The 27,288-nt window shown below is 38.0% G+C and overlaps 1 long non-coding RNA gene across 1 annotated transcript in view; it reads left to right on the top strand.

Annotated features, from left to right (window-relative positions):
• The window catches only part of LOC308513440, a 62,621-nt gene extending 41,343 nt beyond the window's left edge, over window positions 1-21,278 (top strand). Inside the window, exons 2-4 of the long non-coding RNA XR_013995540.1 lie at window positions 14,735-14,934; window positions 18,778-18,885; window positions 20,579-21,278. This is a non-coding gene — a long non-coding RNA (uncharacterized lncRNA). The remainder of the gene's footprint in view (window positions 1-14,734; window positions 14,935-18,777; window positions 18,886-20,578) is intronic.
• The last annotated feature ends 6,010 nt before the right edge of the window (window positions 21,279-27,288 follow it).

Genomic DNA, 27,288 nt, shown 5'->3' with positions numbered 1-27,288 from the left:
CAATTAAAACAAACTTTAAATTTTTAACAAATACTTTCAAAGTAGCTTGAAAACTGTACTGAAAAGAAATCCTGTTAGTGTAAATAACTGGTACATGTAAGCCTATTGCAAATTAAGTCATATACTCCTCAAAACTTACAGCATTAAAGAAGTTCTATAAACTTTTGACATATTTGGTCATTATCCATACTCATTATTTTTTTGTTAGTTTTTTAAAATTGTTTTTTTAGAGTGAGGAAGGGAGAGAGTAGTAGAGAGAAACATCGATGTGAGAGAGAAACAAAGAAGGGTTGTCTTCCCATATGCCTGACCAGGGATCGACCTTGCTCCCCAGTAATGTGCCCTGACAGGTATTGAATGAATAGGGCTTACCCACATATATATTCTTTTTTAATTTTTCAATTTCACTTGAAATTCGGTATTATTTTAGTCAACAAATATTTGCCATATATTTCTATGTACTCACTGTTCACTGTAGAGTCCTTTGTGTGTTATTTTCATGTTTGGATTTTGTGTTGCTTTTGGCTGGGAATTATCCAAGAAGTTTACATTAAGAAGAGAATATTTTAGTTTGTTTTTCTCAATCTTTGGCCTGCCAGCCAAGAATATTTTCAAACTTCCAGCCACTGCTTTACTTCCATTTATGTCAGGTATAAGCTTTAGAGTTGTTCAGAATTCAACATTAAAGATCCAGCATAGGTTGGCTTTTCCTACAAGCCCATAGGTTTCCACCAGGCAACAAATGTAGACTGTCATGGTTAAGACTGTTTTCTGAAGGGTACACACTGTTCTCTAGATTGTATTTGCATTAGGTCTAATTTGACTAGTAATCATCTTGTCCTGTTGATACTACTACTGACTGTGATTCAGATCCCACTGTGACAGCTACAATGGTGCAGTACAAAGGATCCATGTGACAGTTAGTTCTTCTACCACTCTCTGCAGTGAGTTCTCTGAGCAAGTCCTTCCATGTGAGAATTAGTACTCTCCTCATTTCATGCAGACTCTGGATGTTTGCTGTCACTCAGAACTTAGCATAAACTCTCAATGTTTTGAATTATCTTTGGTTGTATGTGATTAAAATTATGTGCCTTTTTCCATAATAAATGTTTCTATAATTTTTAATGAAATATTAACTGTTTCCTAAACACTCTTAAGTCAAGAACTGTTATTGTGTTTTTTATTAAGGATATATTTAAGTATTCTGTTGTATTAATATAATTTCAGATCAACTTGTAACTTTTTCCCTTTAATCATTATACATTCTGAGTCATAATTTTCATATGTGTAAATTCAGATGTTTTACTCAAATTACATTTTTAATTTTTATATTTATTTTTGAAAGAAATTATTTTAGTATTAATATTATCTTAAATATATGAATTTTAAAAAATGATAATTTCCAAGTGGAACTAAGGGGTAATAAGTGTGTATATAGATGAAAGTCAAGGACGAATAGTGTTTTTTTCTTTAATCCTCACAAGAGGACATGTTGTTATTGATTTTAGAGAGGTAGGGAGGGAAAGAAAAAGAGAGAGAAATATTGATGTGAGAGAAAAACATCCATTGGTTGCCTCCTCTATGTTCCCAACTGGAAATCAAACTCATAACCGCATTTTTGGTGTATCATTAGATGCTCCAACCAACTGAGCAACCCAGCCAGGGAAATTAATGGTGTTTTGATTTGCCATGGGTAAAATTAAGGGAGAAGAAATACATTCTGTTCTATTTGTACCTTCCATACAGTCTTGAACAAAGACTTTCAAATGGCTATCAGTCAACAATAAAAGTATATTAAGTGAATGCAAGTGTATTTCTAATTCTTATTTTAATTGTATTTTCAACACTGAAATGTTCAAGAAGTAGCAATTATTTCTATCTTGGGACAAATTCAGGCTTTATACTGAGTTATCACACCTTCTACAATCAGAGCTCTTGTTTTAAAAGCTCCATACACAGTCATCATGGATTCTCAACTTGGCAATTTTTTTTAAAGGTCAGCATCATAAAATAAAGATATTCCTGACTGAAAAGTGCTTTATTTTATTTTTCAGATTTTTCTAATGACTGACATAATGAGAGCTCTTATGACTGATTTTGTGTAAAGCAATATGAGGGATGAAGTTATTTTTTAAAGTCAATTTAGGGTTCTAATATAGCCTTAGTGCTGTGAAAAAGTCATTTTTTATTTAAGTATTTAAAACTGCATTTCCAATTTGTTTTGAACTGTAAACAAAATTTTATGTTTCATAATTTAAATGTTATTAAATATAACTAAGACTGTATATTTAGACATTTAAGTAATACCTAACACTGTACACAAGTATATAATTGAAAATTCAATATTTTGATAAAATAAAAGGAGGGAGAGATGGTAGTGGAGTAGGCCAACCTTTCTTTTACCTTCTCCCAGGGCCAGACTAGAAATAAAAAACTAAGTTGGGGAATATTCAACCAGAATTACCAACTGAAGTCCAGCTGAGTAGGAGACTTTTAACAAGCAAGAGCAGAAATTACCCAGAGACTGATCTTACTGGACTGCCTAGGCCCTAGATGGATCTCCACCCAGCTGAGGACAGGGAAATATTTTAGGACATTCTCAGAAGAGTAGTTCTGGGATGGAAAAACACATCCACCATTTTCCCTGAAATCTGAAGGCACCTCCCCATTAGGGGAGATACAGAGATCTTATACTCCTAATTCTGCCAAAAGTCATTTCAGAAACAAACTTTTCAATGTTTAAGACTGATAGCTGGCCAGCAGGCAAAGGTGGACAGATACATAGCTCATGGAACCTGGGAAGTTGGCTGACCCACCCTTAGGCCCTGTACTGCTAACAAACTAGCCTTAGAATGCAGCTTGGCACCTCCCACATGCAGTCAAGTCCTATGGAGACATAAGGTAGATTCCTTGAAGCTTCTAACACAAGGGTGGAGAATGTCTGGCCTGCAGGCCATGTAAGGCCTGCAAAATCATTTGGTCTGGTCCTGCCAAGGCATTAGGGTGAGTTAATTAAATGTTTGACCAGATATAGCAGGCTAATGTTTTAAGAAAATAAATTTATATGGCTCACAAATGATGTTACAAATATCCAAATGGCCCTTGGCAGAAAAAAGTTACCCATCCCTGTTCTAGAGGATTTATAAATAAGAGCAGAAAAAAAAAATTATACATAATGTGTACAAAATGGACTACTCAAGCTACACAATGTCAATAATGTAGTAAAATTAGGTGTCCCTTCATATTGGTTTGGGATATGGATTTCCAACATTTATGAAGTCAAAATAAGCCAAACTGAGAAATTCACTTTAAACTTGTCCTGGGTTATTAGTATTTCAGGGAGCACTATAGAACCAAAATCCATTCAACTCTGGAGGGAAGCATCCTCATTTCAAGATTCACATGAGACTATTAACAAAAATGTGTCACCATGAGCACACACTTCCAGATTGCAAAAGCACATAGGAAAAAAGCTCCCACTGAAGTCAGCAAGAACAATACATTGCAAAATTAAAACTCCAGGATCTTTATATAATGAATTTACCACATAGATTATATAACTTAAAAAATGTCAGAAAAAAATCAAAATTAAAATTAAAATCAAGAAACAAGCTTTCTCAACAGAAACACATCAGGCCAGAAAAGAATGGACAGAAATTTACAAACTGACGCAAAGCAAAGGAATGAATCCAAGAATACTCTATCCAGCAAGGCTATCATTCAAAATTGAAGGGGAAATAAGAAGCTTCACAGACAAAAAAAAAGGCTAAGGGAGTTTATACCACCAAGCCAGCAATGCAAGAAATGCTAAAGGGACTGGTGTAAAAAGAAGAAATAAAAACCTAAGAAAGAAAACAGGCACAACAAATAGAAATGGCTACAAACAAGTACCTTTCAATAATAACTTTAAACGTAAATGGACTAAATGTTCCAATCAAAAGACATCGAGTGGCTGAATGGATAAAAAAACATGACCCATATATTTGCTGTCTACAAGAGACCCACTTTAGAATAAGGGACTCACACAGACTGAAAGTGAAGGGATGGAAAAATATCTTTCAGGCAAATGGAAATGAAAAAAGAAGATGGGGTAGTAATACTTATATCTGACAAAATAGACCTCAAAGTGAAGGCCATAACAAGAGATAAGGAAGGCCACTTCATAATACTAAAGGGATCAATACAACAAGAAGATATAACCCTGATAAACATATATGCACCCAATGCAAGAGCACCCAAATACATAAAAAACCTCCTGGAAAATAACAAGGGAGAGATCAACAACAACACATTCGGGGACTTTAATACACCACTGACATCACTGGATAAATCCTCTAGACAAAAAATAGGCAAAGAAACAGCAATTCTAAATGACTCACTAGATCAGATGTACTTAATTGACATCTTCAGAACATTTCACCCCAAAGCCACGGAATATACGTTCTTCTCAAGTGCACATGGGACATTTTCAAAAATAGACCACATATTGGATCACAAAGTCTCCCCATAAACAAGAAGATTGAAGTCATACCAAGCATCTTCTCAGACCACGATGGCATAATATTAGAAATAAACTACAATAAAAACAACCCAAAATACTCAAACACTTGGAAGCTGAATAGCATGTTATTAAATACTGATTGGGTTACCAATGAGATCATAGAAAAAATTAAAAACACCCTGGAAACTAATGACAATGAAAACACAACAATCCAAAACCTATGGGACACAATGAAAGCGGTCCTGAGAGGGAAGTTTATAGCTCTACAGGCCTATCTCAAAAAACAAGAAAAATGGTAGTTAACCATCTAACTCTACATCTCAAAGAACTAGAAAGAGAGCAACAAGAAAAGCCCAGAGTGAGCAGAAGGAAGGAGATAATAAAGATCAGAGCATAAATAAATGACATAGAGACCAAAAAAAACCACAAAAACAAAAACAAACAAAAAAAAGAGAAGATCAACAAAACCAAGAGCTGGTTCTTTGAAAGGATAAAAAAGATTGATGAACCTCTAGCCAGGCTCACCAAGAAGAAAAGAGAGAGGACCCAAATAAACAAAATCAGAAATGATAGAGGTGAAATAACAACAGACCCCACAGAAATACAAATGATTGTTAAAAAATACTATGGACAACTCTACTCCAACAAACTAGACAACCTGGAGGAAATGGGCATAGTCCTAGAAAAATTCAATCTTCCAAAACTTAATCAGAAAGAATCTAAAAATCTCAATAGGCCAATAACTATGGAGGAAATTGAAGCAGTAATCAAAAAGCTTCCAGCAAACAAAAGTCCAGGACCAGACGGCTTCACAGGGGAGTTTTACCAAACATTCAAGAAAGAACTAAAACCTATCCTCCTCAAACTATTCCAAAAAATTCAAGAGGAAGGAACACTTTAAATCTCATTCTATGAAGCCAGCATCACCCTAATACCAAAACCAGGTAAACACAACACAATGAAAGAGAATTACAGGCCAATATCCCTCATGAACATAGATGCCAAGATCCTCAATAAAATCTTAGCAAATCGGATCCAGGAGTACATCAGAAAGATCACATACCATGACCAAGTAGGATTTATCCCAGGGATGCAAGGATGGTACAATATGCACAAATCAATAAACGTGATACAAATCACATAAACATATTGAAAGAAAAAAACCACATAGTCATATCAATTGATGCAGAAAAAGCATTTGACAAAAATCCAACACCTATTTTTGGTAAAAACTCTCAGCAAGGTGGGAATAGATGGATCATACCTCAACATAATAAAAGCCATATATGACAAACCCACAGCCAACATGGTACTCAATGGACAAAAACTAACACCATTTCCCCTAAGAATAGGAACAAGACAGGGATGCCCACTCTCACCACTCCTGTTCGACATAGTACTGGAAGTATTAGCCATTGCAATTAGACAAGAAGAAGAAATAAAAGGCATCCAAATTGGAAAAGAAGAATTAAAACTCCTTATTTGCAGATGGCATGATATTATACATAAAAAAACCCTAAAGACTCCATCAAAAAACTATTAGCCTTAATAAATGAATTTGGCAATGTAGCAGGAAAAAAATTAATTCCACGAAATCTATACACCAATAGTGAACTTACGTAAAGAGAGACTAAAAAAAAAATCCCATTTACCATCACACCAAAAAAATTAAGATACCTAGGAATAGACTTAACTGAAGAGGTAAAAGACCTCTATTCAGAAAACTACAGGACATTGAAAAATGAGGTAGAGGAAGACATAAACAGATGGAAGAAAATACCATGTTCTTGGATTGGTAGAATCAACATCATTAAAATGTCCATACTACCCAAAGCAATCTATAAATTCAACGCACTTCCCATTAAAATACCAATGGCATATTTCACAGACCTAGAAAGAACTCTCCAAAAATTCATCTGGAATAAAAAAAGACCCTGAATAGCTGCAGCTATCCTGAGAAAAAACAAAGTAGGTGGGATCTCAATACCAGATATCAAGCTGTATTACAAAGCCACTATTCTTAAAACAGCTTGGTACTGGCACAAGAACAGACATATAGATCAATGGAATATAATAGAGAGCCCAGAAATTGACCCAAGCCAATATGCTCAATTAATATTTGACAAAGGAGACAAGAACATACAATGGAGTCAAGATAGTCTCTTCAATAAATGGTGTTGGAAAAATTGGACAGATACATGCAAAAAAATGAAACTAGACCACCAACTTACACTATACACAAAAATAAACTCAAAATGGATAAAGGACTTAAATGTAAGATAGGAAGCCATAAAAATACTAGAAGAATCGAAAGGCAACAAAATCTCAGACATACGGCGAAGCAATTTCTTCACCGATACTGCTCCTAGGGCATTGGAACCTAAAGAAAAAATAAACAAATGGGACTACATCAAAATAAAAAGCTTTTTCACAGCAAAGGAAACCATCAATAAAACAACAAGAAAGCCCACTGCATGGGAGAACATATTTGTCAATGTTATCACTGATAAGGGTTTAATCTCCAACGTTTATAGGGAACTCATACAACTTAACAAAAGGAAGATAAACAATCCAATCAAAAAATGGGCAAAGGACCTAAATAGACACTTTTCAAGAGGACATTCAGAAAGCCAAGAGACATATGAAAACATGCTCAAAGTAACTAATTATCTGAGCGATGCAAATCAAAACAACAATGAGGTACCATCTCACACCTGTCAAAATGGCCATCATCAACAAATCAAAAACAACAAGTGCTGGAGAGGATGTGGAGAAAAAGGAACCCTCCTGCACTGCTGGTGGGAATGCAGACTGGTGCAGTCACTGTGGAAGACAGTATGGTGTTTCCTCAAAAAACTAAAAATCAAACTCCCATTTGACCCCGTGATCCCACTTCTAGGAATATTTCCGAAGAAAACAGAAACACCAATCAGAAAGGATATATACACCCCTATGTTCATAGCAGCACAATTCACCATAGCTAAGATCTGGAAACAGCCTAAGTGCCCATCAGTAGATGAATGGATTAGAAAACTATGGTACATCTACACAATGGAATACTATGCTGCTGTAAAAAGAAGGAAATCTTACCATTTGCAACGTCATGGATGGAACTGGAGAGCATTATGCTAAGTGAAATAAGCCAGTCAATGAAGGAAAAATACACATGATCTCACTCAATTATGGATAATAAAAACCATTATAAACTTATGAACAAAAATAGATACAGAGGCAGAGCAGCCTCGAACAGACTGTCAAACTATAGCGGGAAGGCCGGGGAGGGCTGTGGGGCAGGAAGGGAGGGTAAGAGATCAACCGCAGAATCTGTATGCATGCATATAAGCATAACCAATGGACATAAGACACTGGGGGGTAGGGGAGGCCAGGGGATTGTCAAGGGCGGGGAAAAAAGGAGACATATGTAATACGCTTTGTAATACTTAAGCAATAAAACAATTTTAAAAAAAAGATTAACAACAGCAATTAAAAAGGCTATCTCTCAGGAAGAGGCACAAAGATTGGTATTGGAATCACTGGCATATGAAAATGCTAGCCCTGATTGTAGAAAAGCAATTCAGCCTTTCCAAGCGGCTGGAGCCACTATTGAGGATTATATTAGGGCATGTAGAGACGTGGGTTCAATGAATTATCAAGCCACCTTATTAGCTGCCGCAGTAAAGGGAGAAGTCAAAAACAGTAAACCGAAATGCTATAATTGTGGAAAATTTGGACACATGAAGAAAGATTGTAGAAAAGGATCAGGACAGGCTTAGATAAGAGGAGATAATAAACAACAACCTTCAGGATTCTGTAAACGATGTGGAAAGGGACGTCATTGGACTAAGGAGTGCAGGTCAGTTAAAGATAAACAGGGAAATATTCTTCCCCCTCTACAGAGTGGTTCGGCAAACGTTCATTAAGGCTTAGCTCGGGGCCACAGACAAACAACACGAGCTTCCAACAACTCCCAGTGAGCAGCGGATTGATACATTCGACCATGCAGAGTCTCAGCAACTCTCAATCTCAGACTTAGTACATGCAACAGCAAAAAGTGCAGCCTTAGATATTCCTATTTCATATGATTGTACTATTTTACCAGAAAAAGGAATTTACAAATTGTCTACAGGTGTTTTTGGGCCGATTCTATCAGGGACTGTAGGTCTCTTACTGGGATGTAGTAGCTTAACATCTCAAGTTATGACAGTACATACCGGGATTATAGATGAAGATTATCAAGATGAAATTAAAATTATGGTTTCAGCTACTATGATTATACAATTAAGGAAAGGTCAACGTGTTGCTCAATTGCTACTACTACCTTATATTCAGGGAAAAGCAGCGCCAGTTAAATGCACTGGTGGATTTGGTAGCACAGGCAGCCAAATATTTTGGCAAGCGCTTATAAACGACGAGCGCCCCAAACTTAAATTAACATTTGAGGATGGAACTATAATTGAAGGCCTGGTAGATACTGGAGCCGATGTTTGAATAATCAGTGCCCAGAATTAGCCACTTAAATGGCCAGCTCAAATGGTCAATGTCTCCTTTACTGGAATAGGAGAGATGCATAACATTCAGTAAAGCCAACATTCCTTAACATGTTTTGGACCGGAAGGACAAAAGGCATTAATTAAACCTTATGTAGCTAATATTGCTATAAATCTATGGGGAAGAGATCTTTTACAACAATGGGAGATACCATATCCTTTCCTACTATTTCTCAGGCTGTAAAGAATGTCATGTTAAACATGGAATATAAATCCTCACAGCCTAAACCAGTACAGCTCGAACTTGTGGTTCGAGTGGGAACAGATCGTAGAGGTTTAGGATATCCAAATTTAGAATAGGGGCCGCTATAAAGCGCTTTGCCTTAGCCCTTACATGGAAAACAGATAAACCAGTTTGGGTAGAACAGTGGCCCCTTCCTAAAGAAAAATTGAAGCGCTACATCAACTAGTTAAAGAACAATTAAACCAGGGTCATATTGAATATTCCTCTAGTCCCTGGAATTCACCTGTGTTTGTTATTAAGAAAAAATCTGGCAAGTGGAGAATGTTAACTGATCTACGGAAAATTAATGAAGTTATACAACCAATGGGACCCTTACAGCTTGGGATTCCTAACCCCTCGCTAATTCCTAAACATTGGTCCATTGTCATAATTGATTTAAAAGATTGTTTCTTCACTATTCCTTTGCAGCCTCAAGACTGTGAGAAATTTGCATTTACTGTCCCGGCTTTAAATCAGGCTCAACCCACTTAATGGAAAGTCTTACCACAAGGAATGTTAAACAGTCCCACTATGTGTCAGGCATATGTGCATCAACCTTTAGAAATAGTCAGAAAAGGATTTCCTAATGCTCTAATTTATCATTATATGGATGATATTTTAGTAGCTTCTGAAATTCAATCACAATTACAGGAGATTTACCAATACCTCCTTGAAAAACTCCAAGACCATGGATTAGAAGTAGCCCCAGAAAAGATACAATGCCAGGAGCCATGGAAATATCTTGGGCAAAAATTAACAGATGTCTCCATTATTCCACAGAAGGTTCAAATTAGAAGACAGTTTAAAGACTCTAAACGATTTTCAAAAGTTATTAGGAGACATTAATTGGTTGAGACCCAGCCTTGGTATACCTACTTATCAATAGACTAATTTATTTCAAATCCTAGAGGGGCCATCTGAATTAGATAGTCCCCGTGTTTTAACCCCTGCTGCAGAAAAAAATTAACTTGGATAGAACAGCATGTACAACAAGCACAATTAGATAGAATTTTTTCCATGGACAATTTTAAATTATTAGTTTTCCACACTGAGCATTCTCCTACAGGGTTACTTATTCAAGACAGTAACGTTGTTGAATGGATTTTCATGCCTCATAAATCACAGAAAAAATTACAGACTTATATTCAAAAAAATTGCCAAATTATTTACAAGGGAAAATTAAGATTAAGACAATTATGTGGTTTAGATCCAGAAGAAATTATAATACTTTTACTGTCAAGGAAATTCAAGGATCGTTTCGACTATGCCATGATTGGCAAACTGCTTGTGCTCATTTTTTAAGGAAAATACATAATCATTATCCTACAGATAAAAGGTTACAATTTCTTAAGAAAACTCAATGGATATTGCCTTGTATTATAGCTAAGGAACCAGTTCAAGGCCCTACTGTTAATACCGATGCTAACAAGCTAGGGATAGCTGGTTTTCATTCTGAACAGCTAAAAAGGTAATTCAATCTCCATACACTTCAGTGCAACGGGCAGAACTATTTGTCATTGTTTTATTACTGCAACATTTTCTTCAAGCTGTAAATATTATCACTGATTCTCAATATGCAGAATTCACTGTTAAAAATATTGAGACTGCCACTATTCCCATTGATGAGTCAGAGCTGCGTGTTTTATTTCGACAACTCCAAACGTTAATTAGAAATCGCACTTCGCTTATATTCATTACACACATCCGAGCTCACACGACCTTACCTGGTCCTATGACTAAGGGTAATGCTCATATTGATTCTCTCATAGGAACTGTTCAATCTGCACAAGAGGAGCATCAACAGTATCATACAAATGCTAGTAGTCTAAAAAACAGACATAACATTACCTGGAAACAAGCGAAAACCATCCTGCGCTCTTGTACCCAGTGTCAATCTATTCAAGCTCCGGTGCTTCCTTTCGGAGTAAATCCCAAGGGAACATGCAGTAATGCTCTATGGCAAATGGATGTAACCCAAGTAGCAGAATTTGGAAAATTGAAATTTGTACATCCCTCTGTGGATACATATTCACACTTTTCTTGGGCTACTGCAGCGATGTCTGAAAAAGCAGATGCAGTAATTACTCACTTAATGGAAGCTTTTGCAGTGATGGGAATACCTCAAAATATTAAGACTGATAATGGTTCTGCATATCTATCTACAAAATGTCAAACATTTTTTTCAATTTCATCATATCACTCACATCACTGGCATCCCTGGTAACAGTACAGGACAAGCTATTATTGAAAGACAAAAATCGCACCTTAAAGGAAATGCTCAAAAAACAAAAAGGGGGAGAATCCCCTAAACAAAGACTACTAACTGCTCTATTTACTTTACATTTTTTAAATCAAGATGAGACTAACAGCACTGCTGCTCAGCGACATTGGGTAAAGGAGGTTTCACAAGAATTGAATCAACCTGTGTTTTATCATAAAGAGTCCTCTCAATCGTGGGATCCTGCATGGGTCCTACGATGGGGGCGAGGTTATGCTTATATTTCCACAGGTAAAGAAAAGTTCTGGGTTCCTGAGAGGTGTCTTAAGCTCACACATGGGAACAAAAAGGAAGTTCTACTTAAGTGACCTGACCAAGGATTTCTCAGAGATGACGTTGACGGGGCCTCCTATCCACAAAGCTCTACGGTCAATGCAACATTCATCTGTACCAACCTGGGGTCAAGTGAAGAAGCTTACCCAAGAGGGAGAACAACTGGTTCGGCATCATGGTAAAGAAGTGATGCCATCTACTTTGTTCCTTGCTATGCTTGCACTAATAACCACTCAGGTAAATGCTTAGAATCATACATACTGGGCTTACATTCCTAATCCCCCACTGAATTGAGGTGTTTCTTGGTTGAATTCAAAGGTTCGAATTTATGTTAATGACTCAAATTGGTTACCCAGACCTTATGATGATCGAGTTCCATTAAAAACAGAAGAGGAAGGTAGAATCATAGAAAATTATACCACTGGAACACAGGGAGTGCCAATATGCTTAGGCAAGGAGACCATTGTTTAACAATACAGGCACAAGACTGGCTGAGAATTTTGGAAAACACTACTACTGCAACAAAAAAACAAGTGTTTGTTTCTTCTGAGTACCCATGGGCTTAAAAATGTTAGTTGGGATAACAATAGTACACCTCCATTACTTCCACCATGTCATGTTCCTACGTTTATGCACTTGTGCAATTGGGTCCATTGGGAATCCTGATGAGGAGAGACGGTTCGGGTTTTATCCAATACTTCCTATGGAAGCGTCATTGATTGGAGTCCTTCATGTTCAGGCCGTTCCAAAGCCAATGGAGTTGATCTATGATGGCACAGAGGAGAGAACAAGTCCATATCCATGCAAGCGATTGTAAGCATCGTGTGGCATGGTGGAGGATTTGCCCCCCCAACACCTCATCAAAATGACATCCTGTTCAATCTGACTTATGGAAATTGGGATCTGCCTTACACTCTTTGAAAGCATGGACTGGTTTCTATAAAAATAACTCTGGGAATTACACCTTACAATTTTATGTTAACAAAACTGCCTTTGTACAAGCCTGTGTTCGATTACCATTTTTATTAATGAAAGGAGATATTAAGTGAAATGCTAACTCAGGGGAAATTTCCTGTATTAATTGTTCTTTCTATACTTGTCTAAATTCTTCTATTGCATTTAACTAATCATCTGAAAGCATTTATATTTTGAAAGCTAGACCTGGAGTATGGCTGCCAGTACAAATGCATCATAGATGGCAGGATTCTCCAGCTACTGCTATGTTACAGCATATTGCAGAAGATTTGCTTAAAAGAGGAAAAAGGTTTATTGGAATGTTAATTACAGTAATTTTGGGACTTATAGTGATTACAGCCACTCCAGCTGTTGCAGAAGTAGCATTGCAACAATCTGTTTAGACTACTGATTTTGTAGCTGATTGGCATAAGGAGTCAGAGCAATTATGGTCCATCCAAAGACAAATCGATACCGAAATGCATGAAGAAATTGCTGATCTGCAACAAGCTGTATTAATGATAGGAGATCAAATTTTAAGTCTGCAAAGACAAATGCATATGAAATGTGACTGGAATTATTCATCATTTTGCATTACCCCTGTACCTTATAATGAAAGTTTGTTTCCATGGGAAAAGGTTAAAAAACGTTTGTTCAATCATAAGAATCTAACAGAAGAAATTCTAGATTTACAATCTCATATACAAGAAACATTTCAGAAGGAATTGCATAGATTAACTGGGCAAAATATATTAAAAGATATGGTTGAGGGATTGCAACAATTAAATCCTATACCCCATTTACAAGCCACTTTAAGAGCTTCTGCTGGAATGCTATTATTAATAATCTGTCTCTGTATCATTTTATATTTAGTCTGCCGAAGACTCAGGAAAACCAAGCAATTAGCTAATAGAAAATCAGCTGTGTTATCTTTGATGCTTCATCAAATGAAGCAAGAAAAAAAGGGGGATTTGTAGCTGGACATTTGTAAACAAGGATCTGAAGTCCTGCCAAGAAGAAGTGAATGTTCTATCAGGAGCACAGTGTGACTTGCAAGTGGGTCAAGATTGCACACAATCTTGAGTTCCAGGAACATTTACCTCCTTGAGAAAGGCTAAGATTAAATAGTCATGGGTGTAGAGCAGAAAGGGAGGGCACAGCTGCAAGTTGTCTTCAATACACTATTGTAATAATATAGAACAAAACAAGATTTAGTTGATTAACTGCTGACACACTAACCTTATACCAAACCCCAATAAAAACGATGGTGAGAGTGCAGAGTTTGCTACATGCTTGAGCGAGCTGTAGCCCTCTGTCCGGCATCAATCATCCTGTGTGTTTGTCTTACCTCTGCGTCTTCGGTTCATTAAACATCCCTCAACATGCAATAGTAAAGGGGATTGTTTTTTTAATCTCTCTACTATAAGTTTACTACTTGTGTATAAAAATGCCATAGATTCCTTGGCGTTATTTTTGTGTCCTGCTACATTGTTAAATTCATTTATTAAGTCTAATATTTTTTGATGGAGTCTTTAGGATTTTCTATGTACAATCTAATGTTATCTGCGAGTATTGACTGTGGGAAACTGTTTATTGCCTTCACTATCTCATAAGCATAGACAGAGACCCCCCCCCCCCCCCGAAGGCTGGGTGCCTTTGAAGCCCTAGCAAAGGTCAGAGCTAGGTGCCATCTCTGTTTGTCCAGACAGTGGTAGCTGAAACTACTCTCCCATTTATTATTATGTAAATCCTGGCTGATGGGCTAGTCTGCCTGTTGTAGGGGGTCACCTGCCTAAGGGCTATGCTATGGGTGCATCCCAGAATCAATAAAAGCTTGGTGAGGCCTGAGCACAGGTGGAGGTCCTTCCCCTTGAGTTGGACTTTCCCACCTGGTCCCCCAATATTTCCAAATTATCTCTTGTCTTTTCATTTTCATTTGTGTGCGGCTCTGCTTCCAGGTCCTGAACCCTGACCCATGCGGGACGTGGGAAGGAAACACACAACATCTGGTGCCCGACGGGAAAACTGGAAGTAAAGGTTTCGCTAGAGCGGAAAAAGGAAGTTTCACCGAAAAAGGTGTGGAAAAATTCACCGAAAGAAAAGGTGGGGGAAATTCACCGCACACAATGCCCAGGATCAACTTCAGAAGTCGCGAGCTGTAAGTAGGCTGGGAACGTTTTCTTTCGCCAGGCTAACGGGGCAGGATTTGGCTTTAAAAACATAGATTCGGCTTTTAAAAAAAGTAAGAAACTTTATTATAAACTTTTGATTTGCATGCTTAAGGAGTTAAAATTTTCTAAGGTAATCTCTTACAGTTTTTGCATGTTATTATAGAACATAAGCCTTGGTTTCTTGAAAAAGGTATATTAGATCTTAAAAGTTTGCCAAAAAGTTAATCAGAACTTGCCAAAAATTGTTTCTCCTTGTGGAAAACGGTATTTCATTTGCTAAAGCCTTTAGGAGAGGTCAAGGAGGATAGATCTCCTCCCCCTTGCACCCTCTGCTCCTTAAAAGGAGCAGAAAGAAAAGAAAAAATGGGAGGAATGGCCTTCATGGCTCCCTCCACCTCCATGTCCTAATCCTGAAATGTTTAATTCTCCATGAATAGAATCACCTGTGCAAAAAGGCCAAATTATAAAGAAGTTGGAATATTAAAAGGCACTCTTTTAAATCAGGCTGGAAAAAAAAAAGAAAGAATGCCATGGTCATTTTAATGTGGTTTCTTGTCCAAATTAAAATCTTAATTTGTATTTGGAATCTAAAATCTGTAGTAAGAAATGAAACCCTGCTGCCGAATTCGCCTCTGGTGTGGAGAGATTCAAAGGTGGCAAGTGAGGGCAGAGCTATAAGCTCTCCCACAATGAGATTACTTAATGTTTTGCTTAAAAATTACCAGAGAACATGTTTGGAACACCTAAAATTGGCTAAGATAACCTTGGGTGCTAGCCATGACTTTAGAAAGCGAAATAGGAAAAAATTTAAAATGTCTTTTTCTATTAAGCATGACTTTGGGAAAAATACTCCATCTGAGTCATTTGCTGAAACTTCCCCCAAAGCAGGATGTGGGGGAAGGGAAGAAGGAAACACGTGGCCATCCAATATGGATGCCCCCTCCCCAAGTATTCTAAAATTAAAGTCCTTCTTATAATTGAAAAGCTTTTACAAATTCATAAATGCATCCGGGATTTCTGTGCACATGTAAAGAGAAAAGGCCAGTTTAAAAACGAGTGCACATAGTTTTGAGCTGAACTTGACCTTTTGCTGTGTACAGAATAAAAACCCGAGACTGTTTTAGCCTTAAAAATGGCGAAGATGCATCTGAGAAAGAAATGCAGGCTGGTTTCCCAAGGCAATTTAAAGTAGCTCTTTAGAAATTTCCCGCCCTGAGGCAAGTACTACCAGGAAGTTGATAGTCAAGTTTACATGTGAATAGCTATGGGTTTGCTTCTTGACTTCCCAAGCAGGAAAATTGTGACCATTTTGAAATTTAGCAGCTATGCCAGGCTTATTGGCTGGAAACTTAAAACTTTTAAGTTCAAATCATCTAAAAGTATTGAGATTTACAATATTGAAATGTTGATCTGAGTATGCCAAGTATGAAGTCTAGATGATAGAAGTTAATCTATTATTTGATAATGCCTTCTATTTTATTTGAAATGTATCCTTAAATGTAAAAGTATTGATTTGAAAAATGCTAAGTATTTAATTTGCTACCTAAGATTTAAAGCTCTGAAAGTTTAAGGTCTCTTTTCTTGCCATTAAAAAGTTTAAAGCTACACCCTTTTTTAATGGAGGGAGGGGTAGACACACCCTTCCCCTAGCATGCAGGTAGTCCAATTCCCACCAGCAGCCATCTTTAGGAATGTTAATTTGCATTTCAATGGTTACACCTTTTGCTAGCCGACCTTCCCAGAAAAGGTCAAGCGGCCAAAAGGTGGCTTCTTTGAAATCAGCTTTCCTCCAGTAGTCATTTTTTAATACCTACAAGTTTGCTTCTCAGTTTCCCAGGCAGAAAAAACATGGTTTAAAGTTAATTATTAGATTTTAAAATTTATTCTTAAAAATATAAAAGTGTAGTTAATCAAAGAACTGCTAATATTTGACTTACAAGTTCTGAAAGTTTAAAGTGCAAATTGAAACGGGAGAAATTAATTAAATATCTAATGTATAACTTGTTTTTGAAAAAAATAAAATGTGTTTTCCCTGAAATAATTAGGAATTCAAAATATGTTGCTTATTGGTCTGATTAAAAAGAGGATTAATTTTGTGACTCAACTGAAATTTTTAATACAAAAACCAGTTTAAATTTAATTGATATTAAGATAATTATGAAAGGTATAAACAGCTAATGGGATTTCTGTTTGTCTGCAATATAATGTTTGAAAGGACGAGGGCTATGCCCTCCATCTTGCCCCATACCCTCCATGTTGGGGCAGCCGCCATGTGCTCAGGAGAGTACCTTCTTCCCGGAAGCCCAGGCCCCTGCTGGCCACACCCGGGATTTCTTTAAACTAACCAATGACAGTCAAGGGACATGCGCGCCATAGAGATGACCACATCCTGTGTAAGAAGACCCGACTTGCGCCTGGCCAATCGGCAGGGCCCACAGTCAGCTCCCCTCCCCTCACTCCACCCCCTATTAAAACCCTGTTTATCCCCCGGCGGTTTCACTCTGCTCCCTTTTTCTGCGTTGGCCAGGAGGGGGAGTCGAGCTAGCTCAAATAAAGGAACCTCTGCTTTTGCATCGGACTGGCTGGCTCCCTGGTGTGTTTTTTGGGGGGATCTTGAAATCTGGGCATAACAATGTTGGCAATCTATCTTTTAGAGATTTGGGTTTGCTCTTCCCTTGTTTATTGTGAGAATAAGGAAATCATCATTTCTGTCAGAGAACAGTTTAGACAGCCACCACATTGAGCTGCATGACTTGGCAGCCGCTATGTTGGCCACATGGCTTACCACGCCCCTAGGGGCCGCCATCTTGGAACAACAAAGGCCCCTCCCTCTGACTTAGCCAATCACAAAAGGAATGTCTGCTTATTGAGGCAGGATGGGATTTCAGGGGTGGAGTTTTAAGGTGGAGTTTTACTACTGAAATGCAGATGGGGCAGAAAGTGTGCTTGCCTCTCGGATTTATTTAACACTATTTTTAAGAAGATATTTTTTAATGCTTAATAAATTAGCAATCACAGTCTTAATATAATTTCAGTGGTATGATAGACCAATGTTTTAAGCAGTTGGCTTTATAAGGGCCAACAATAGAGCTCGTATTTCTTAAAAGGCTTGTAGATACATTTTTAAAAGATACCTTAAATTCTCAGTAGAACCACAGTTATACATATATCATAAACAAATTAAGAGTAATTGATTTCATGGACAAGACTAGATCCTATTATGTTGAGAACTGTTTTTAAGTGTTGAAAATGTTTTAATTAGATATGTATTTGGAAGTTTTTCCCAAGTACAATATTTTAAAATATAATATGCTTGATTGCATGAGGAATTTCTGCCAAATAAAAGAAAAAATTGATTTATTAGTAGCAATGTCTTTATTTAAACTAACAAACGCACCACACTGCTGCATTTTAAATTAGACTGGAGGTGGGGCAGCGTTTACACCTCGTGTATCAGACATAAAACTTTAAAAAATTTACTAATCTTTGTATGCTATTGAATCCTAGTAAAGTAAAATTCTTCTAAAAAGTTACTGAAGGCTTCCCATGATCCCTCTGTATATGCAAATAAGCTGAAAGGGAATGCTGTTTAAAAATATTATTTTAATAAAAAAAAGAAATTTCAATATTTTGAAATATCTTCCACTAATATTTACAGGATAATCTAATGATTTGCTGTTAAAATACCAAATCTGAAAATAAATACAGTCACCATAAATGTTTAATGACTTTGACTTGAAATACATGACCTTGCAGCACTATCAGTCAGCATCCAAGAAGTAACCCTATAGGTTACTTGGTGTAAAAAAGAAAGATTTTTCTTTTTTCAGTTGAAGTTCTCCAAGTGTAATCCAGCAGAAGGAAGACAAACCAGACAACCAACAGCCCAGAGACCACCTGGGGCACGGTAAAGTGAAGTATGGTAATAATTAATTCAGGTAAAAACTATAAGTTTCATATGTCTTAGAAGGCACATTTTTCCTTTACCTGGAAAGGACAGCACAGCTATCCCAAGGTCAGAGGGCTCCAGTTAGCGTGTCTACTCACTGTTCTGGAGACCCAAAATTGTAATTTAGATAACATGCCTAAGTTTAACCTAGGTTACCCAAGGACTCTAGATAATGTGTTTACCCAAAACTGTAATTTGGATAGCATGCTGTCTCTGCTTCTGTCAATTGCTTTTTTTTTTTTCTTTTGCAAACTAGGTTCCTTATTCCAAACCTTGAGACACCCAGTTTAAAATTAAGTTGTCATGACCTAGAGCAAAGAATATTCTTACATGGTATTATATGCCATTATATTCTACAAGTTTCATTAATAATTTTTGATGCTTTACAACAGTATATTGTGCATTTATCCCAAACAAACTTACAAATTAATTCTTTGAATGTTTTAAGCACATAAAGGCATTTATTCCCTCCTTGGAAGGCACTTAAGCATTCTGTATTGACCTCTCTTGATTTTTTTTTTTCCCAAGAGGATTCCAATTGTCTACAGCTGTGATCTGAGCTCTCCGTTCAAGCTGGGATCATGAAAAGCTGGAACCATGGATCTGTCTCTTGCCCAATGGCATAAGCTGGGCCCTCTCGGGAGAAGAAACCTGGATTCCCTATAATCAATGCCTGGGCCACACCAATAGGCGAGGGGATCCAAAGGCAGTTGCTGGGCATGGAGGCCAGAGGGACATAGGTTAACAAGGAGACATAACTGAACCTCTCATTACCCTACTTGGCCCAGAGATGGCTGGTAGTCAAAGAAGGGTAAGACCCCTCCCCCCCCCCCCACACACACACACACACACACACACACACACACACACACAGGGTGGGGCAACCTAAGACAGGCACAGCCGGGGGGCCAGTAGGAGAGAACTTGGGGTTCAACAGAGGTGCGGCACAGATCCTCACCCCCCAATTGTGCAGGGGCTTGAACACTCGCCCCTTTTGAGGAAGGTCTCCTGTCCCCATGGCTGCTTCTTGATTCCCATGATCAGGAACCAAATAACATAAGAGACTTGGTCCAGCTGAAAATGGTACCCAGAAAAACGAAGGCTTAGTTTAACAGACTCTAAATTTAAATCTAGTCTAACAACAGAATGCTTGGGCCTCCTCAAGGATGGAAAGTGATCCTTTAAATTAATATTTACAGTGTAAATTAAGATTATTGTTAGAATATTAAATTTGACAGTAAAATAGTTGTCAAGTTTTCAAATTAATTAAATTTGGCTAATTTGAAATAAGTTATTATTCAAAAAGTATTAACCAAAATTTTCATTTCGTGGTAAAATTGCTTAACATGCTATGAACCTAAAGCAGTCATTTTTGTGCAAAAAATTAAAATTTAAAATTATCTAGACTGCAATATAAATTTTCCAAAAATCCTCCTAATTAAATCAAAAAAGGGGGGATAGGGGAAGAATTCCATGTAAGGAAAAATATCCTGTAACTAAATTACATCTAGAAAAAAAAATTTTTTTCTTCATTTGTAATGCTAACAGCAAGACACCCATGAAAAACATATGTGGTGTCAAAATAAGCCAAAGGAAAATCATTTGGGCAAATATAAAAAGGATTCCCCAAGTAAAATTTCCTTTATTAACCTTTGGTCAAGAATACGTTTGTATATTTTCAGAAAACAACTCTAAGACCATGTGGATTCCTGCAACAAGGGATACCAGAGAGAAACTAACCAGATTGCTCCAGCCACAAAGGCAGGAGAGGCAGTTCAGAGATGGAGATGGTGAAGACGCCTTGCCATGATAGCAGTCAACAGCTGTGTGTTGCTGCAGGCTGCCCAGGACCAAATCAGAGAGGACCGGACCTGTATTTGTCCACCATCCAGAACCAGCATTTCATTGCTGGCATGTACACATGAACTGTCAGACATTGAAATTTGGACTCAGAACTGTTGGACATTGATTTTGGGACTTAAACATTTTTTGTTCTTGTATGTTTATTTCTGGTCTGAAGATACAAGATTCTTAAGGAAAAAATAAGGGGGATATGTGGGAAACTGTTTATTGCCTTCACTATCTCATAAGCATAGACAGAGAACCCCCCAAAGGTTGGGTGCCTTTGAAGCCCTAGCAAAGGTCAGAGCTAGGTGCCATCTCTGTTTGTCCAGACAGTGGTAGCTGAAACTACTCTCCCATTTATTATTATGTAAATCCTTGCTTATGGGCTAGTCTGCCTGTTGTAGGGGGTCACTTGCCTAAGGGCTATGCTATGGGTGCATCCCAGAATCAATAAAAGCTTGGTGAGGCCTGAGCATGGGTGGAAGTCCTTCCTCTTGAGTTGGACTTGCCCAACTGGTCCCCCAATATTTCTAAATTATCTCTTGTCTTTTCATTTTCATTTGTGTGTGGCTCTGCTTCCAGGTCCTGAACCCTGACCCACACGGGACGTGGGAAGGAAACACAACAATTGACATTTTTATGTCTTCCTTTCCAATATGGATACTTTTTATTTCTTCTTGTCTAATTGCTATGGCTAGCACTTCCAGTAGTATGTCAAATAGGAGTGGTGAAAGTGGGCATCACTGTCTTGTTCTTGTTCATAGGTGAAATGGTTTTAGTTTATGCCCATTGAGTATTATGTTGGCTCTAGTTTTGTTTTATAAGGCTTTTATTGTTAAGGTATCATCACTCTATTCCCATATTTTTTATTTATCAAGAAAGGGTGTTAGATTTTGTCAAATGCTTTTTCTGCATCAATTGATATGACTAACTGATTTTTGTCTCTCAATATGTTTATGTGATGTATCACATTTATTGATTTGCGGATATTGTACCATCCTTGCATCCATGGTTTAAATCCCACGTTGTCATGGTGTGATCTTTTTGATGTAATGCTGGATCCGATTTGTTGAGGACTTTGACATCTATGTTCATGAGGGATATTGGCCTGTAATTCTCTTTCTTTGTATTGTCTTTATCTGGTTTTGGTATTAGTGTAATTCTGGCTTCATGGAATGAGCTTGGAAGTGTTCCTTCCTCTTGCATTTTTTGGAATAGTCTGAAGAGGATAGGTTTTAGTTCTTCTTTGAATGTTTAGTAAAACTCCCTTGTGAAGCCATCTGGCCCTGGGCTTTTGTTTGCTGGAAGCTTTTTGATGACCACTTCAATTTCCTACATATTTATCGACCTATTGAGATTTTTAGAGGCTTCCTGATTCAGATTAGGGAGGTTGTATTTTTCTAGGAATATGTCATTTCCTCTAGGTTGTCTCTTTTGTTGGAATAGAGTTGTTCATAGCATTTTTTAACATCCTTTGTATTTTTGTGGGGTCTGTTGTTATTTCACCTCTTTATTTCTGATTTTGTTTATTTGGGTCCTCTCTCTTTGCTTCCCGGTGAGCCTGGCTAGAGGTTCATCAATCTTGTTTATCTTTTCAAAGAACCAGCTCTTGATTTCATTGATCTTTTGTATCGTTTTTTTGGTCTCTATATCATTTATTTCTTCTCTGATCTTTATTATCTACTTCCTTCTGTTCACTCATGGCTTTTCTTGTTGCTCTCTTTCTAATTATTTAAGTTGTAGAGTTAGATGATTTATTACCATTTTTTTCTTGTTTTTAGAGGTAGACCTGAAGAGCAATAAACTTTCCTCTAAAAACTGCTTTCACTGCGTCCCATAGATTTTGGATTGTTGTGTTTTGATTATCATTCATTTCCAGGATGTTTCTAATTTCTTCTTTGATATCTTTGGTAACCCAAACATTGTTTAATAGCATGCTATTCAGATTTTTTTCATTGTTTTTATTGTACTTGATTTCTAATATTATGTCATTGTGGTCTGAGAAGATGCTTGGTATGATTTCAATCTTCTTGAATTTGGAAAGACTTTGCTTGTGCCCTAATACATGATCTATCTTTGAAAATGTCCCATGTGCACTTGAGAAGAATGTATATTGCCTGGTTTTTGGGTGAAATGTTCTGAAGATGTCAATTAAGTACATCTGCTCTTGTGAGTCATTTAGGATTGCTGTTTCTTTGCAGATTTTTGTCTAGAGGATTTATCCAGTGATGTCAGTGGGGTATTAAAGTCCCCTGTATGATTGTATTGTTGTGGATATCTCCCTTTATATCTTCCAGAAGTTTTTTTATGTATTGGGTGCTCCTGCGTTTGGTGCATATATATTTACCAGGGTTATATCCTTTTGTTGTATTGATTCCTTTAGTATTATTAAATGACCTTCCTTATCTCTTTTATGGCCTTCACTTTGAGTTCTATTTTGTCAGATATAAGTATTGCTACCCCAGCTTTTTTTTTTTTCATTTCCTTTTGCCTGGAAGATATTTTTCATCTCTTCTCTTTCAGTCTGTGTTAGTCCCTTGTTCTGAGGTGGGTCTCTTGTAGAAAACATATATATGGGTCATGGTTTTTATCCATTCAGCCACCAAATATCTTTTGATTGGAGCACTTTTTCCTTTTCGTTTAAAGTTATTATTGATAGGTACTTGTTTATAATCTATTTTATTTTTTGTGCCTGTGTTCCTTCTTCCTTTCTTTCTTCCTTCTTTTTACACCAGTCCATTTAGCAGTTCTTGCATTGCTGGCTTGGTGGTGATGAACTCCCTTGGCCTTTTTTTGTCAATGAAGCTCTTTACTTCTCCTTCAATTTTGAATGATAACCTTGCTGGATAGAGTATTTTTGGATTCAGTCCCTTGCTTTGCACCACTTTGTAAACTTCCTTCCATTCCTTTCTGGCCTGATGTGTTTCTGTTGAGAAATCATTTGATAATATAATGGGAGATCCCTTTTACATAACTTTTTATCTCTCTCCTACAGCCTTTAAAATTCTGTCTTTGTCCTGAATGTTTGCCATCATATTTACACCATGTGTTGGTGTTGATCTTTTTGTATTCATCTTTTTGGGGGATGCTCTGGGTTTGGGTGACTTTTTTCTTCCCCACATCAGGGAAGTTTTCTGACATTATTTTTTTAAATAGGTTTTCTTACCCTTGTTCCTCTTCCTGTCGTTTGGCAACCCTATTATTCATATGTTGCTTCGTTTAATGTTGCCCCAAAGCTCCCTTATACTCTCCTCCTGTGTTTTATTTTTTTTTCTCCAATTGCAGTTCACTTTGGTTGTGTTTAGCTTCTCTATATTCTAATTTGCTAATTAATTCCTCTGCTGCTCCTAGTCTACTGTTGAAACTTTCCAATTTTTTTTTGAAGCTATATCACTCTTTATTTCTTCTTGATTCTTACCTAAGTTGTTAATTTTCTCATCCATCCAGTTTATTAACCGTGACCTTTATTCTGAATTCTTTTTCTCACATATTTCATGCCTCCATTTCACTTAGTTCCTTTTCTGGTGATCCTTTCTTTTCTTTCCTTTGAGGGTTTTTTGTTTCCCCATTTTTGTTCTCACCAAAGGATCTAGGTGTGGAGTCGTGTTGGGGCTGCACCTTAGGCTGCAGTGGCTGCTCGGGCGACAGTTGCTACTCCAGTGGTTGTGGCAGTGGTTGCTCCTCAGTTTGCAGCAGCTCCCCTGGTGGGCACTGCTTACACAGCTGCTCGCAGCAGTGGTGGATCCTCTGGCTGATGGGGGCAGGCTGCATTCACGGCTGCTGCTCCTCGGACAGGGGCATACTGTGCATGGCTGCTGCACTTTGGACAAGATCAGGCTGCTCACAAGGCTGCTGCTCCTCAGACAGGGACAGGCTACTGGCGCGGCTGCTACTCCTTGGAACGGGGTGCCCTGCTCTCGGGGCTGTTGCTTCTTGGATGGGGTCAAAATGTTCATGTGGCTGCTGCTCCTCAGATGGGGACGTTCTGCTCATGGGGCTTTTGCTCCTCAGATGGGGTCGGGCTACTGCTCACATGGTTGCGGTGCCATAGACTAAAGCCTTGGGAACTCTTAGGAGCCCGTGCCTGGGGTGGCTGGTGTCTTGGTGTCCGTTGGGTCGCAGCTGAGGCAGCAGGCCCCTGGCTGAGTGGCTGCACCCCAGGTGGTGTCTGAGTGAACCCTGGGTGGAGGTGAGGCTGGGCTCCCAGTCACAGCAGTTCTCCCCTTCAAGAAGTCACAGCCTTTGCAGTACAGGCGGCCACCCCAAGACTGTTTGAAATGGTAGCATAGGCTGCCTGGATAGGCGAGCTGAGTCTGCCTGCCCCCAAGGACCTGTGGGTTCTATCTATCCCTCATTCACACAAACACACACACACACATACACACACATACAAACACACACACCACATGCCCACACACTCCCCTTTCACTCCCTCACTCACTCCTGCTCTTTCCCTCACTGTCACCATCTCCCGGCCTCTGTAGTTGAGTCTGGAGTGTTACTGACCCATTCGTGGATGGAGTCTCCTCTCTGGATGTCTGGTTATGTGGGTTGCTCTCTACCACATTGACCAATCAGGACAAAACGCAACTCGACAAGACACAACACAAAGGGTACAAAACACAAATGTACTCACTACACCAATAACCCCAATATAAGTGTCCACCAAAGAAAAGAGAATTAGGGGAGAGAAAAGAGAGCACAAATGATATCGAAGTGAGAAAAAATGGTAAGAGAGAAAAGGAAAAGAAGAAAAAGAAAGAAAAAGTAAAAAACATATATGGGGAGAAAACACCACAGAACAAACAGATAAACCAAAAAATGCAAACACCAAAAACCCAGCAAAGAGGGTGGGGAAGAATCTGTAGAGGCGAATCTTATATACAGAAAGTGTGGTAAAGGGATTAGATGTATATGGGGAGGACTTCAGTTCAATATAGGGGAAGTAGAAAGTTTGAGTGGATAAGAAGAAAGAGATATAGAAAGAAGAAAAAATAAAAAATAAAAAATTAATTAAAAATAGGATAAAATAAAAAATAATAAAAATAGAATGATAAAAAATAATGCAAAAAGAAATAAAAGTACAGAAACAAACAAAAAAGAAAATAAATAAAAAAGACAAAAAGAGATAATAAAATAATAATTAAATAAATATGAAGATGAAAAGGTGTAATGTCATTTGTTTCCACTTCGTTTTAATGCTCCATAGGGGCTGGTTTAACATCCCACTATTCTCTACTGTTTGCCACTTCTCAGTTTCCTGTTAGATTGTTGTTGTTGCAAACAGTCCACCTCTTCTCTCTTTGTATCTATCTCCACAGCCTTCACTGCCAGCTGGTGGGACCATTTTTCCCATTTAACTTGCCAGCCTGCTGTCAATTTTAATCTCTCAAGTAGCTGTTTGTGACAGGGCTATAGTTGGGGAAGTTGCTGGGACTGAATGGCTACTCTTCAGCCCAGTCCCTGGGGGCTCTCAGGGACTATTCAGATTTTTTTTTGTATCCTTTGTACCACTCAGGGTGTAGTCTGGGTGTGGCTGTATTGGTTGCCTGGAGACTGCAGGGAGAGGCTATCTATTCAGGAAAAAATGGCTGCTTATGTCTGGGGTGTCAGGTATTTCTCAGTGCCAGACCCTGGCCACCTCTCCCAGACCCTCTCCTCTCCCCAGCCTCTCCCCAGGCTCCACAAGTCTGCACCTCTACCTGCATCTCAGCCAAGGGTGAGTGTATTTCAAAGGTTCTATAAACTGGGTTTAGCAAATAAAAGTAAAGAACAAAAAGAGAGGAAAAAGCTACACCGCTGTGAGCCCCTCTTCCCCTGGCACGGCTTGGGCAATTGTTCAGGCTTCCCCCTCAGGGCTCAGCCTCTCATGGCAGTGTGTTTAGATCTAGAATCCCCTGCCACCAGCAGCCCTATGGACTTCCTCTCTGTAGTCAGATGTTACACCTGTCCCAAGGGATGTGGCCTTTGTGCTGTGAAGCTTCCTTCGAACACTCTGGGCTTGGAGGTCTTGCACCACTCTGCAGCCCAGAACCCTGATTTTACCATTCGCCAGGCATCTTCTGCCCTTCCAGGCTGCAAATTGTCTCACCAGCTGTATCTACTTTGCCAATTCAGGGTGTATGTTATTCAATTTAGTTGCTCCTTCTTTCTGCTCCAGGACAAGACTTGGAACACATATGCCTATTCAGGTGCCATTTTGTCTCTCTCCCTCATTTTCTTTTTGTTTTACTTTATGTTTCTGTTTTTCCTCTCCTCACTTGTTCTCTTCTACTAATAGATTAATTAGTTTCAATCACCAACTCGGGTCTATCTTCTCTCTATTCTTCTTTAAAAAAAAAGACAAATACATAGATAGATAGATTACAGAAAGGGATATATAAATTTTCATATATATATATATATATATATATATATATATATATATAAATTTTCATATATCCTATATAATAATAGAGAAACATTGTAATTAACCATAACTTCGCTACCCTTCCCATTGGCTAATCAAGGTGATACGCAAATTAACTGCCAACTAAGATGGCAGTTA

This window comes from Myotis nattereri, assembly GCF_964212035.1.
Source record: "Myotis nattereri genome assembly, chromosome: 2".
Lineage (NCBI taxonomy): Eukaryota > Metazoa > Chordata > Mammalia > Chiroptera > Vespertilionidae > Myotis > Myotis nattereri.
Note: the sequence above shows the minus strand (reverse complement) of the source record. Positions and strands in the feature narration are given on the sequence as shown.